This window comes from Amblyomma americanum, chromosome 3 (assembly GCF_052857255.1).
Source record: "Amblyomma americanum isolate KBUSLIRL-KWMA chromosome 3, ASM5285725v1, whole genome shotgun sequence".
Taxonomy (NCBI): domain Eukaryota; kingdom Metazoa; phylum Arthropoda; class Arachnida; order Ixodida; family Ixodidae; genus Amblyomma; species Amblyomma americanum.
Genome location: NC_135499.1, coordinates 114,264,115 through 114,275,519, shown reverse-complemented (window position 1 = coordinate 114,275,519; position 11,405 = coordinate 114,264,115). Strand labels below are relative to the sequence as shown.

Here is an 11,405-nt window from a genome sequence, read left to right as displayed (position 1 = left end):
AGAGTTGTGCAGAAAGTTCACAAACTTAACGATTTCAGCACAAAATGTTGGCTCCAAATCAGTTTTGTAGGTTTTCACCAACTTCTCAGCCTGCTGTGCCAGAGAGGCCTCGCTCCCAACTTCTGTCACCGGTTTTAAGAATCCGAACCTTTCGCAGAGTTCAGTGTAGGCAGCCTTTCGCACTCGCAAAGCGGAGCCTAGACTGTCTAGTAAAACAGTGGAGGTCTCTACGATAAACGTTTTTCTACCTTGTAGCGCACTATCGCTTTTTCAGTCCCGGTGCTTACTCAAAACGATGTGTTTGCCCTCATCCAGATAACATTGATTGGTACATCGCGTGCGTGCTCTCTCTTCGAAGGTATCAAAGAGAGGTCGCAAAGAATTAACAAAGCCTTCTAGAGAGCTCTGCAGGTCTACAGCAGTTGGAATGTCTAGGCCTGGTTTCTGAAGTGCTACGCTCGTTTTGTCAAAGCGCTCCAAGATTTCACTGCAGAAAATCGCCATGAATGCAGTCTCTAGTTTTGTAATTTTCTTGAAGAGAGCGTGCGCTTCGTTCCCAGTGTCCCCGTTTTCTTCCTCGTTCCTGAATATAGCTTCAAGGCAACACAAGACTGCATTGAAAATTTTCAGAACGGCCTTACATGATTGACCGTGTCTTGACTACCTGGTCTCGGAGAAACTTTTGAAAACAAGCTGCTGGCCAGTTGTGCCCATGCTGTCCAAAAGATACCTCCATCGCTTAGGTGAGGCAGCAAAGAACACAGACAGTCTCTGAATTAGAGTGAAAAATTTGACTGCCTCAAGGCAGCTGTCAGCGCTACACGCGCGAACTAAGTTCTGTGAATGACCAGCACACGGAATGGAGACTGCCAATTCGTTCAGGTGTTTGATTTGAGCTTGCAGTCCTTTGTATTTTCCTGACGCATTACTCGCATTATCATAAGCTTGGCTCCTACAGTCATCAATTGAGATGCCATTGGTCGTCAAGAGGGACATCACGGCATCGAAAAGATACAAGTCGGTATGTGATTCAATTGGAACAGATCCAAGAAAGCGTTCGTATACTTTCCCATTTAAACTGTATCGTAAAACAAATGACAGCTGATCAACGCTAGTAAGGTCTGGAGTCGAATCAACAATTAAAGACAAGTATTTTGCATGTTTCACTTCGTCAACGAGACGTTCCTTGACAGCCTTTGCGATATGGTCGATAAATTCATCCCAAATGGTTTTTGACAGATACCATGGGTGACCTTTTCCTTTGTTCCCATAGCGTTTCATGTGCTCCTCTAGAAAGGAATCAAACTTGGCAATGGCCTCAAGCACTCCCATATAATTGCCATTTCTCGGTGAACCAAAAATCTCCTCACTGTCCCTGAACGCTAGGCTGCGTTCAGCTAGAAGCTTAACTACAACAACTACGCGCTTCAACACCTCTGCCCAGTAAGCGGTCTCAGTGACAAAATGCTTGACCAGCTCCTTGCCAATTGTGCTGCTCGAGTTAGAGCGGGCGAGCCATGCTGCCATGTAGTTCCGGTGCTCGACGCTAATTAATAATAATAATATTGTGCGCAAACCTTTTCTTCTGCTCTTTTAAGGGTAACGAAGTAGATTCCAAGAGAAGGCAAACGTAGCAGGGGGCGGCAGAAGGTTAGGTGGGCGGTTGAGATAAGGAAGTTCCCAGGCATATGGTAGGCGCATCTGGCAAAGGACCGGGTTAATTGGAGAGACATGGGAGAAGCCTTTGCCCTGAAGTCGGTGTAGTTAGCCTGATGATGATGATGACCTTCACATTATTGCACTGGCAGCCTGATGCATCCCAATGCTCTTGCTCCCACATTTCGGTCCCAAGTCATGTTGTTTCGATATAGTTTCATTTTTGTTCTTGCAGAAAATATGGACTCTGGTTCTCAAGAAGCAGGTCACGAGCTTCTGGGGCACACTGTGACAAGATGGTATTGTTGTAGATACATGTGTCATAATTTCTTTCTTAATGTGCTCCAGTGTAGCCGTGTTGTTAAGGATGCTCTCAGTATTCAACATGAAGGCAGCTTCACAAAACTTGAACAATTCAAGTGCTGCCTTTGATGGGGATACAAGGGGCATGCTACCAGGCACAAAAGACTTGACACGTAACCAGCTGTTTTCAGGGAGGTTCAGACTGCTACCTGTGATGGCTGCAGCACAATCATGGCATGTCTTAAAGTTCTTCTTCACCTGGCTAACTGCATAGCCACATATGTACATAAAACCCTCCTCAACATCCATTACCTCCAAGGAGTCCGTTGTAGGGTGTAGTATGACACCAGAGCAGGCTTGTTCGGCTCTGTCTGAAACCCCTACCAGTGCCTCACCATCCGAACATGCATAGCTGCCTCTGGGGTTAGGACGCAGAAATTGAGAAAGCGTAGCACTGCGCAATGCAAATTTAAACTCTCGTGGTGAAGGAACAGCATTCTTCATTCTGAGCGTAGCAAAAAAGTTTTCTAGTGCTTCCTGCCCAAAACGCGACAGCAAAACAAACAGAAACTTCTCCTTCACCACCAGATGCTCTTGAAGCTGCATTGCTGACATGGTTGTGAGAATAATACCTGTCTGCACCGGTTTCCATGAGCCATCATAAGCAGATATCTTCAACCCCTCAAAAAGTCTGATGACCTCTAAGAAGAACAACTCTCCTTGCAAACCCAAATGTCTCTCAGCCTGGTTTTTTGTTCTGGATGTAATTAAGGAAAACCAGCTATAGACCTTATCTATAAACCAGGCGGTTGTTTCTGCCTCTTTGTCTAGGTTCCCATGTTTTGAGTGGTAATAAATTGCAGCGGCTGGGTCGTGGTTTAGCAATGTGTACGCTGGGCCAACTTTCATTTTTTCGTAGTGCCCTGGATTAAGGCACTTCTTTTTTAGTTTTGGAGCAAGCCGAAACTCGCTCTCCGCTTCCAATTCTATCAGTTGTTCGACATACTCAATGGAAACCTCGGCTGTGGGAAGATTGTTCTTCTGTACCACATCAGCTGGGAGGTATATCTTGTGCCCTTTAGTGATATGGCCTCTAATGTTCTTCAAGAGGTGAGGTGCATCGGCAAGAAAGTAGAGACGTCTAGATGCATCACTCGGATGTGGCACATAGCAGTCTCGCTTTGAGTTCTTTGTTATACCTATCCCATACAACCTCCAAATAGCCTGGTTGCAAGGCCCCATGTCGCTGACGACAGCATGAACCCTCACACCAACACCTTCGCACGCGCAGATTATGGCATTGATCTTTTCCTTCACAGTCTGTGCATGAAAGGAGTGGCCGGTGAATTCGTATGCCACAGTTTGTTTCCATCGGGTGGAAATGCCTCCTAACATAAACACAAGAGCATGTGCTGCATAGCAGGACTCAGGCAGTGCGCTGTTGGCCAGTGGTACAGATGGCCTCCCGAGCAGCATGTTGGTTGATGAGTCGAAGTCCAGGCTTTTAGTTAGTTGCATTTCATCATACATCAGAACTGCATGACATTCCTGCCCTGAAAGTTGGCCCATCTATGAAGCAGAAAAAAAATTAAGAGTGTGTCCCGGATATTCACAAACAAGGCACATACCTTGGCTCTGAGGAGATCGATGACCTCTGACAGTATTCCTGGGACAAACTTGAATCCCTCTATTTTGCGCTGCAAGGTACGTTTAGAAGGGAGTGGAATCCCAAGTTCTCGCGCCACACTGTATCCCTGTGACCGGCAAGCAAGTTTCAGCTTGAGCGCCTTCGCAATACTTTGAGAGCTCCAAGCTGAACCTCGCATAGTAGCTTTTTGTAAGCAGGTCACCTGGTCATCATTCAGGTAGTCTGAAATACCTGCATGTACAATACAATGTCGTGAAAATACATGTTTTTGTTACATGGAAGTAAGCTTTAACCAGCAGTGTTTTCTGGTAAATAAAAGCACAGGTTACCTTGTCTGAGATTCTTGTTTTCATTTTCCAATGAAGAAACTTTTCGCTGTGATAACGACAGCTTTCGTTTAAGGTTTCTGACCTCATCCTATAGGGCATCACAGTCTGCTCCTGCAAACAAACAGATACGAGCTGGGTCAGCGCCCATGACCCCGTAGTTGACAGCTCACTGGGTTGAGATACGTTATTTTCGCTCACAGTGCTTGCCAATTCATTGCAGTAGATGTGTCTGCCATACCAAGTGTACACTCCGGCAACACGCTGCACTTGATCATGTCTCAAACCTGCAGGTACTCAATGTAGTACATATGGACCTATCGCTGTACTAACTGTGTCATGAGCTGGAAGGTCCCGTTTCTCATATTTGCGTTCTTCCAAGCTTCTGGTGCGGTCGAGGTCATAAGGCATTGCGTATAGAAGGTGGCCACTTTTTCTAGCACAATCTCCCCTCCGTCTTTCAACAGATCTGCTTTTACCTGATCCTCCCCAGCTGCTTTTGCCCTTTGCATTGCACCTAAGGCTTTTTTTACTTCCTCTTTCGTTACTGGCAGGATGACGCATTGCTGTGCACTACTGTCTCTCTCATTAACGTTCTGATTACATCGGCTACTGTATAGATTTGTGTAGAACTCTGACTACGTTAACCATTTTATCCATATTGCTTAAGACATTGCCCTCCTTGTCTATATATGTCTTGTATATGTGGTTTTTACCTCTGCCTAGTGTCTAGTTTCCTATTCACTGCTTTTAGGCTACCTCCGTTCTTTAGAGCATGCTCAATTCTCTCCGTATTAAACTTACTTATGTCGGCTATCTTGCGCCTATTTATTAACTTTGATTGCTCTGCTAATTCTATTCTGTTTGTAGGATTAGGCCCCCTCATGCTTTAATGTTTCTTCAGAATCAGAATCAGTCTTTATTTGTTAATATTGTACATACGTACAGTATATCATACAGAAGGAGGTCCCGAAGTCAAAAACTGTAATGGGACCTCCTAATCAAATACATCGTGTAAAACATTTAACAGGTGCGACAGACCAGATGCATATGAGAAATTGAATATATACATATGGGGTACAACTTAAAGGAGACACATAGGTGAGAAATAAACACTATTAAAAAGCTATTACAAAAGTCCAGGAAACATACTGAATTATATACTATACTGAATAATAACGAAGGTTAGGAGGCAGTGCAAAATACATGTAAGAAGAAAAGGAAACGAATTAATCACAATGAGGGCTCTTAGCTAAGAATTGCTTGTTTAAAGTGTGCTTTAAAGTTGAAGATTGAATGAATATTTTTTAGTTCTAATGGTATAGTGTTCCAGACAGTAACTAACGAGAAATGAATTGCCTTTTTCCCGTAATTGGTGCATACTTTAGGCAGGACCATATTGTTATTGAGTGCAAACCGGGTTATGTTGTCGTTTACAAGATAACACTGTGGTATGAGAGGAAGAAAAATTATATTGTTGAGAAGTTTGTACATGACAATGCCAAGAGAGTATCTAACCTGCTGTGATACGGAGAGGATGTTATTATCTTGAAGAATAAGTGCTGCATCGATGTAATAAGAACTATAGGTAAATATACGAATGGCTTGATTTTGAATTATCTGCAATGATTTAAGATGAGTAGCATATGTGGTTCCCCAGCATACTATACAGTAACTGATGTGTGGGTGTATAAATGCGTAATATAAGGATGTTAGTGTGCTGTTAGAAAAGTATGGACAGGCTTTAATAAGGATTCTCAAACCGTATGCCATTGTCTTCTTTATATTGGTAATGTGTTTATGAAACTTCAGATTACTGTCCAAATACACTTCCAGAAATAATGCGAACTCGCTAGCCTCTATGAGATGTTGACCAATTGAGACAGGAGGAATGGAAAGTGACTGGCGTTGATATGGAGGGGCTTTAGCGTTGATGTGAGCTGAAAACAACAAACTTCGTTTTACTGGAATTGATGGTTAAACTGTTTTGATTGCACCAAGATAGAAGGTTGTCCAGGTCATGATTAAATTTTGATACGAGATTAGTAACGCTTGCATCTGAGTTGTAAATTGTGGTGTCATCAGCATATAATATGCAGTTGGAGGAACCGAAGCACTTTGGTAAGGTATTAATATAAATTAAAAATAAGAGGGGAACCAGAATAGAACCTTGTGGTACGCCCAAGTTCGTAAACACATCAGAGTAGACTTTTGAAATAGTGACAGTTTGTGAACTATTTTGCAAGTAATTTTGTAGCAATAATAACGGGGGGCCGGAAATACCAATTTCTTCTAACCTAGTGAATAAAATTGGATGATTAATGGTGTCAAAAGCTTTTGACAAGTCTATAAAGACGGCTCCTGCAAATTTTCCTTCATCAATGGCAATTCTTAATTTGTCAGTAACAGTTATAAGAGCAAGTTTTGTAGAATACCCAGAACGAAAACCATACTGACATTGCGATAATATATTGAATTTATCCAAATATTTGACGAGACGATTCGCAATTAGATTCTCAATTACTTTGTTGAGACAAGAAAGAATGCAAATTGGACGATAATTTGTCATTAAAATACTGTCACCCTTCTTAAAGACCGGAATAATCTTTCCACGCTTTAGTTCATGTGGAAACATACCAGATTTAAACATCAGGTTCACAATATGTGATAGGACGCCACTAATTAGATGTGCAATCATCTTTATATGAACAGGATGTATATTATCAACGCCAGGACTTGTTATTTTCAAATTACGGATAATGTCAATTATTTCCTGTGGTGTGGTTGGAAAGAGAAAGAAAGAGTGGGGGAGGCGACTGGATAAAAGAGGTTGGAGAGCTTCCTTAGGAGGCTTGTTGCTCTCATTAAAGAAACACTTAAAAGCAGTTGCAATTTCTTATGCGTTACTGTACTCGACACCGTTATGTTGGATCAAAGTTATATCTTTGCACTCAGCGTTTCTTCCTAAGAATGAATTAACTCTTTCCCACTTTTTCTGCATATTGTTGCCACACTCATGAAATTTTTGTTGATAATAGGTCCTTTTAGCTGTTTTTAATAATGCAGTCAAGGTATTCTTATATTTCTTGTAACGAGCAAAAAGTTTAAGGTTGAAAGGTTGACTTTTTTGTACAAATTTCCTTTTTTGCGCATAGCCTTAAGAAGACTCTCTGTGAGCCAAGGGTGCTGTGGCGAGGCTAGTTGTTTTTTGCACTTTCTTATTTCTGAGTGAGAATGAAGTAATGAGGTCAGAAGTGATAAAAACTGCAAATAAGCTTCTTGTGGATCATGCAAAAACATAATCGACTGCCAGTCAGCCTCAGCCACTGCAGTCAAGAAATTTTCTTTATCCAAGACAATCTTACTGTATATCGTTTTTATATGGTTTTGAGTTGTACTAGGAAAGCGCATGAAAATCGGGAAATGATCTGTGATTTCTATTTCAAGGACGCCGGCCTCTGGAAGGGATAATAAATTACTCAAAGCGTGATCAATCAGATCTTTCGTCTCCTGAAATTGCTTGCCGGTATCCTGTTGAACTCTCTTACCCATACATATATACATGCATAAATGTGTCAAATTGTCACAATATATCGCAAAATCGATGCACCTGAACAGCTGCATTTAAATTTTGCATTACGGAGTATTCTAACTGTCGCAAATTTTTTGCCTTTATAATAAGTTTTCCATACATTAGCTTGTAGCGAACGTTTGCAGTCTTATTTTTGCAGTGTTGCCAACAGCATGCCTTAAAAAGTTACTTCATTCTGTGACCCACGTGGCCTATCCACTCCTTTACTGTAGTGAGCTATACATACAACCATCATTCATATGTGAGCTCACCTGCAAGATCGAAATGCTGGCTACGCACGGCTGGAATTGCTGCCTTGGGCTTCAGCAGCGACTGGCCAGGAAGAGGTTTCGGGGTAGCAGGCACTGAAAGTTGTGTGCGGAAAACAGTCACTGAAAGCTTCCAGGAGACTTCACGCACTGACATGTCATGCTGATGGGTCAGGGGTTGTTACCATAACGCCAGCTGTTAGTGCTGGTATTTTAACGCCTGACCCAAAGCTACAAGCATCCGCACAAATCATCCCTGACATTAACATTATGAGGAACACATGCAACCACCATTCAATAAGATCTCACCTGCAAGCTCGAATTGCGGGCTCAGACCAAGTGCTGGAGCTGCTGACTTGGGCCTCACCTGCGACTGGCCAGGAAGAAGTTTCGGGGTAGCAGGCACTGAAAGTTGTGTGCGGAAAACAGTCACTGAAAGCTTCCAGGCGACTTCACGCACTGGCATGTCATGCTGATTTGTTAGGGGTTGTTACCATAACGCCAGCTGTTAGTGCTTGTATTTTAACGCCTGACCCAAAGCTACAAGCATCCGCACAAATCATCCCTGACATTAACATTATGAGGAACACATGCAACCACCATTCAATAAGATCTCACCTGCAAGCTCGAATTGCTGGCTCAGACCAAGTGCTGGAGCTGCTGCCTTGGGCCTCAGCAGCGACTGGCCAGGAAGAGGTTTCGGGGTAGCAGGCACTGAAAGTTGTGTATGAGAAAACAGCAAAGCGATGCTTTCCAGAGGACTTCAATTACAGAAATGTGTTTCAGATTAAATTTTAGAGTTGTGACTGTATTTAATAGTAATTGCTAGAAACAAAACTCGGAGGCTAGGCCATGAAATCAGCAGTAGTATGTGATGTAAAGAAAGTGGATCCTGACTATATACTTAAGATATACGTGCACACCGATCAAGTGTTAACTGAACTGCCCTTAGTAACATAGTTTCATGAGCGTGGCTTTTTGGGCCTCTTGGTTCACGATCAAGCAAGAGACTATAGCGCAGAGTAGACAGGACACAGAAGAAACAATCAAAACAACACGAGCGCTGTAGTGAAGCGCTCGTGTTGTTTTGATCATTTCTTCTGTGTCCTGTCTACTCTGCGCTATAGTTTCTTGCTAGTTTCATGAGACGTGAAGTGCACGGCATGCTGTACATTACAAGTATATTTCTCATGCTGTAAATTGACCTACCACTTTTGATTATGGGTGCCACTGCAATTTGTGCCCCGGTCAATGTAGTCAGCGAGGAACAGATTTATGTTCATGTAAAGCTTTGTAGTAAAGGCTAAAATACCTTGCACTGATGATGTGGCCAGCAGCGCAAGGGGTTGACGGATTCCCTCCTGTGCACGAGGTGACAAGGGGGGGCTGTTGTGAGGCAAGCTGCTTGGAAATCCATCTGCAGTTACAGTAGTGAGGACTTATGTTTACTCAAAAATAAGCCAGGCTCGATCACTGAATTCTAAGTTCTTGATATGCGAGTACGGAGTTTCAGAACATGCCTTCGGGTCGGGTGCTTTCTTTTCCACCTTCTGCAGTTGTCTCATCACCACCACCATGCTTCTCTGTGTGTTAGAGCAATGGAACTGTTACATATATGAGGAAAGAGCACAGACTACAATGCACTAATCATACCATTGCATGACACTGGTAACTTTCTTCCAGTTTTGTGGGGTTGATGGCAAAACAGCGAAGGCACAGCAGTGGGCTTCAGCTTCTTTATGCCGTGCTTGAGGAGAATCACAGGCTCAAACTGTTCTGCTGTAAAATGCTCCTGGAAATTTTAACAAAAATGTGGTTACTCCCGAACTGATAAGGGGTGCTTGCACAGCTTGGAAAGGAGAGACTAGAGCAGCCAGAGTTGGTGACTGCTGCGAGTAGGTTCTTTTTGTACAGTACACTGTTGTCGTACACGAAATGAGTGCCAATACGAGAATTTTAAAGGAAACTTTCCTGCTTGAAGGCGACAAATTTTCCACTTGTAACCGCATTTGCTTTAGACGAAAAAGAGCGAAATGAACTGACAAGAAATTCATTGCGAGGAAGGCATAGCCCCCGGTCCTTAATTCCACTTCTGTACTGCAACTGCATCTTCAGCACCAGTATCAGAATCCCTGTTCAGGCTCCTCGTCGAGCGCCATTGGTGTGCTCTTGGAATTAAAACCCGTCTATTATCACTCCTGCTTTTTCGGAAAAAAAAACGTCATGTAGGGGCTTTACTAGGAATGAGCAAAAGCATTTGACACCGGAGCACTGTCGACCAACCAAACTGGCATTATGCATGCCACCGTAGTAACAATGTTGCACATGTGTTAATCTTGTCTGCATGAGCCCACCCTTAACGTTTACAGCTTTGTCTGACGACCTTTTTGAAGCAGCGAAAAGAGGTAGAAAATTTCACTTACCTCGCAAAGCTTGCTGGACTTATTCGGCGAGAAATCGCTTCGGCCGATGCGATCCAGCCAAACTTTCGTTCGCTTCTTGTCGTGCTTACCCAGAGGCACCGAAAAGAGCCTTTTGCCTTTTCCCGAGCGCGTCGAGCAGCCAAAGGCACAGCGCACAGGCATGACCCGCGACGGATCACTACCCGACCCGCTAGGCAGGCGAGTAGTTCACTACTTTGCTAGTGCTACTTTGCTAGAAGAGGCTATGGCTCGAGTCACAGCTCGGACCAAGCTTCCGCCAAGCGCAGAAAAAGTCGATTAGTCTTCTAGAAGCGGAGCAGCGTAGCAGCGTATCAGCGTGATGACACAAGATCGAACGTTGAAGTACGAACCGCCATTTGTTTTTCCTCCGCGCGAGCAGATACAAAATGGACGCCAACTTCCGGCAAAAAAAACGGAAACCGGAACCGGAAAAGCCTTATGCGGATACGGAAAAAAGGCGGCGGCACACTTCAAAGCTTGGCGGTACTTAAAAAAGCGGTAGCGTCATGGAGGGGCTTTAGAGTCACCTTGCTCTTCGCGTTTTTCCTGGCGCTTGAAACGCTTCAGTTCAGCATTCCGTCACGCCGCGTCCCCGGAGACATTAAGACTCGCTTAGCTGACATTGGCCGTCGGTTCTTTTCGGCGTATGCGAAGCATTTTGTTTCGTTGCTTCCTCTGTAACTTAGTAATATAGTTAATCATTAATTTCTATTCATTTTTATTTTATTTTTGTGTAATTTTGATTTCATTATTCCATTTTAGTCGTCTTATTTTAATATATTTGTGTTTATTTTATTTATTTATTGTTTATTTTTTAGTAAATCTGTCATTCAAAACTTCCATTCAGTCATTATTAATCACTGCAAATCATAATTAAACTTTTACTGGACGATCGAGGGCACGCTCTGTCCACAGCCCGCGGCTACACATCCGGTCCACCCCACTCTTGAGGCAAGAGATGCGTTCGCATTAAAAGGGGTAATTGATATGAGCGTTAAGTATTTTTTCCACACGGCGTTCGACGCTTGTGCGTGCACGCCTAGAGACTTTGTCTCTGCTCGCTTTGTGCGTTGTGTGAATCGAAAATGTGGAAGGCGTCGGTGTGACAGGTACTGGGCGTTTTAAGGTACTGGCGTCAGCCTCGGAGGAACCTTTGGGCGTTCCGGGGGCCGGTGGAGACAGCGTCGA

The 11,405-nt window shown here is 43.5% G+C and overlaps 2 long non-coding RNA genes across 3 annotated transcripts; both read right to left on the bottom strand.

Moving 5' to 3' along the window:
- Positions 1 to 2,024: 2,024 nt before the first annotated feature.
- On the bottom strand, positions 2,025 to 3,997 carry LOC144124825 (uncharacterized). The gene is made up of 3 exons (XR_013313284.1): positions 3,937 to 3,997; positions 3,588 to 3,838; positions 2,025 to 3,528 (listed from the first exon to the last, which is right to left on the bottom strand). It is a non-coding gene; the product is annotated as an uncharacterized LOC144124825 (long non-coding RNA).
- Positions 3,998 to 8,116: 4,119 nt separating this feature from the next.
- LOC144123243 (uncharacterized) lies at positions 8,117 to 9,666 on the bottom strand. 2 transcript variants are annotated; one of them, XR_013313054.1, is made up of 5 exons: positions 9,427 to 9,666; positions 9,294 to 9,356; positions 9,086 to 9,190; positions 8,392 to 8,487; positions 8,117 to 8,178 (listed from the first exon to the last, which is right to left on the bottom strand). It is a non-coding gene; the product is annotated as an uncharacterized LOC144123243 (long non-coding RNA). The 2 variants fall into 2 exon arrangements; XR_013313055.1 differs by having other exon boundaries at positions 9,294 to 9,666.
- Positions 9,667 to 11,405: the final 1,739 nt, after the last annotated feature.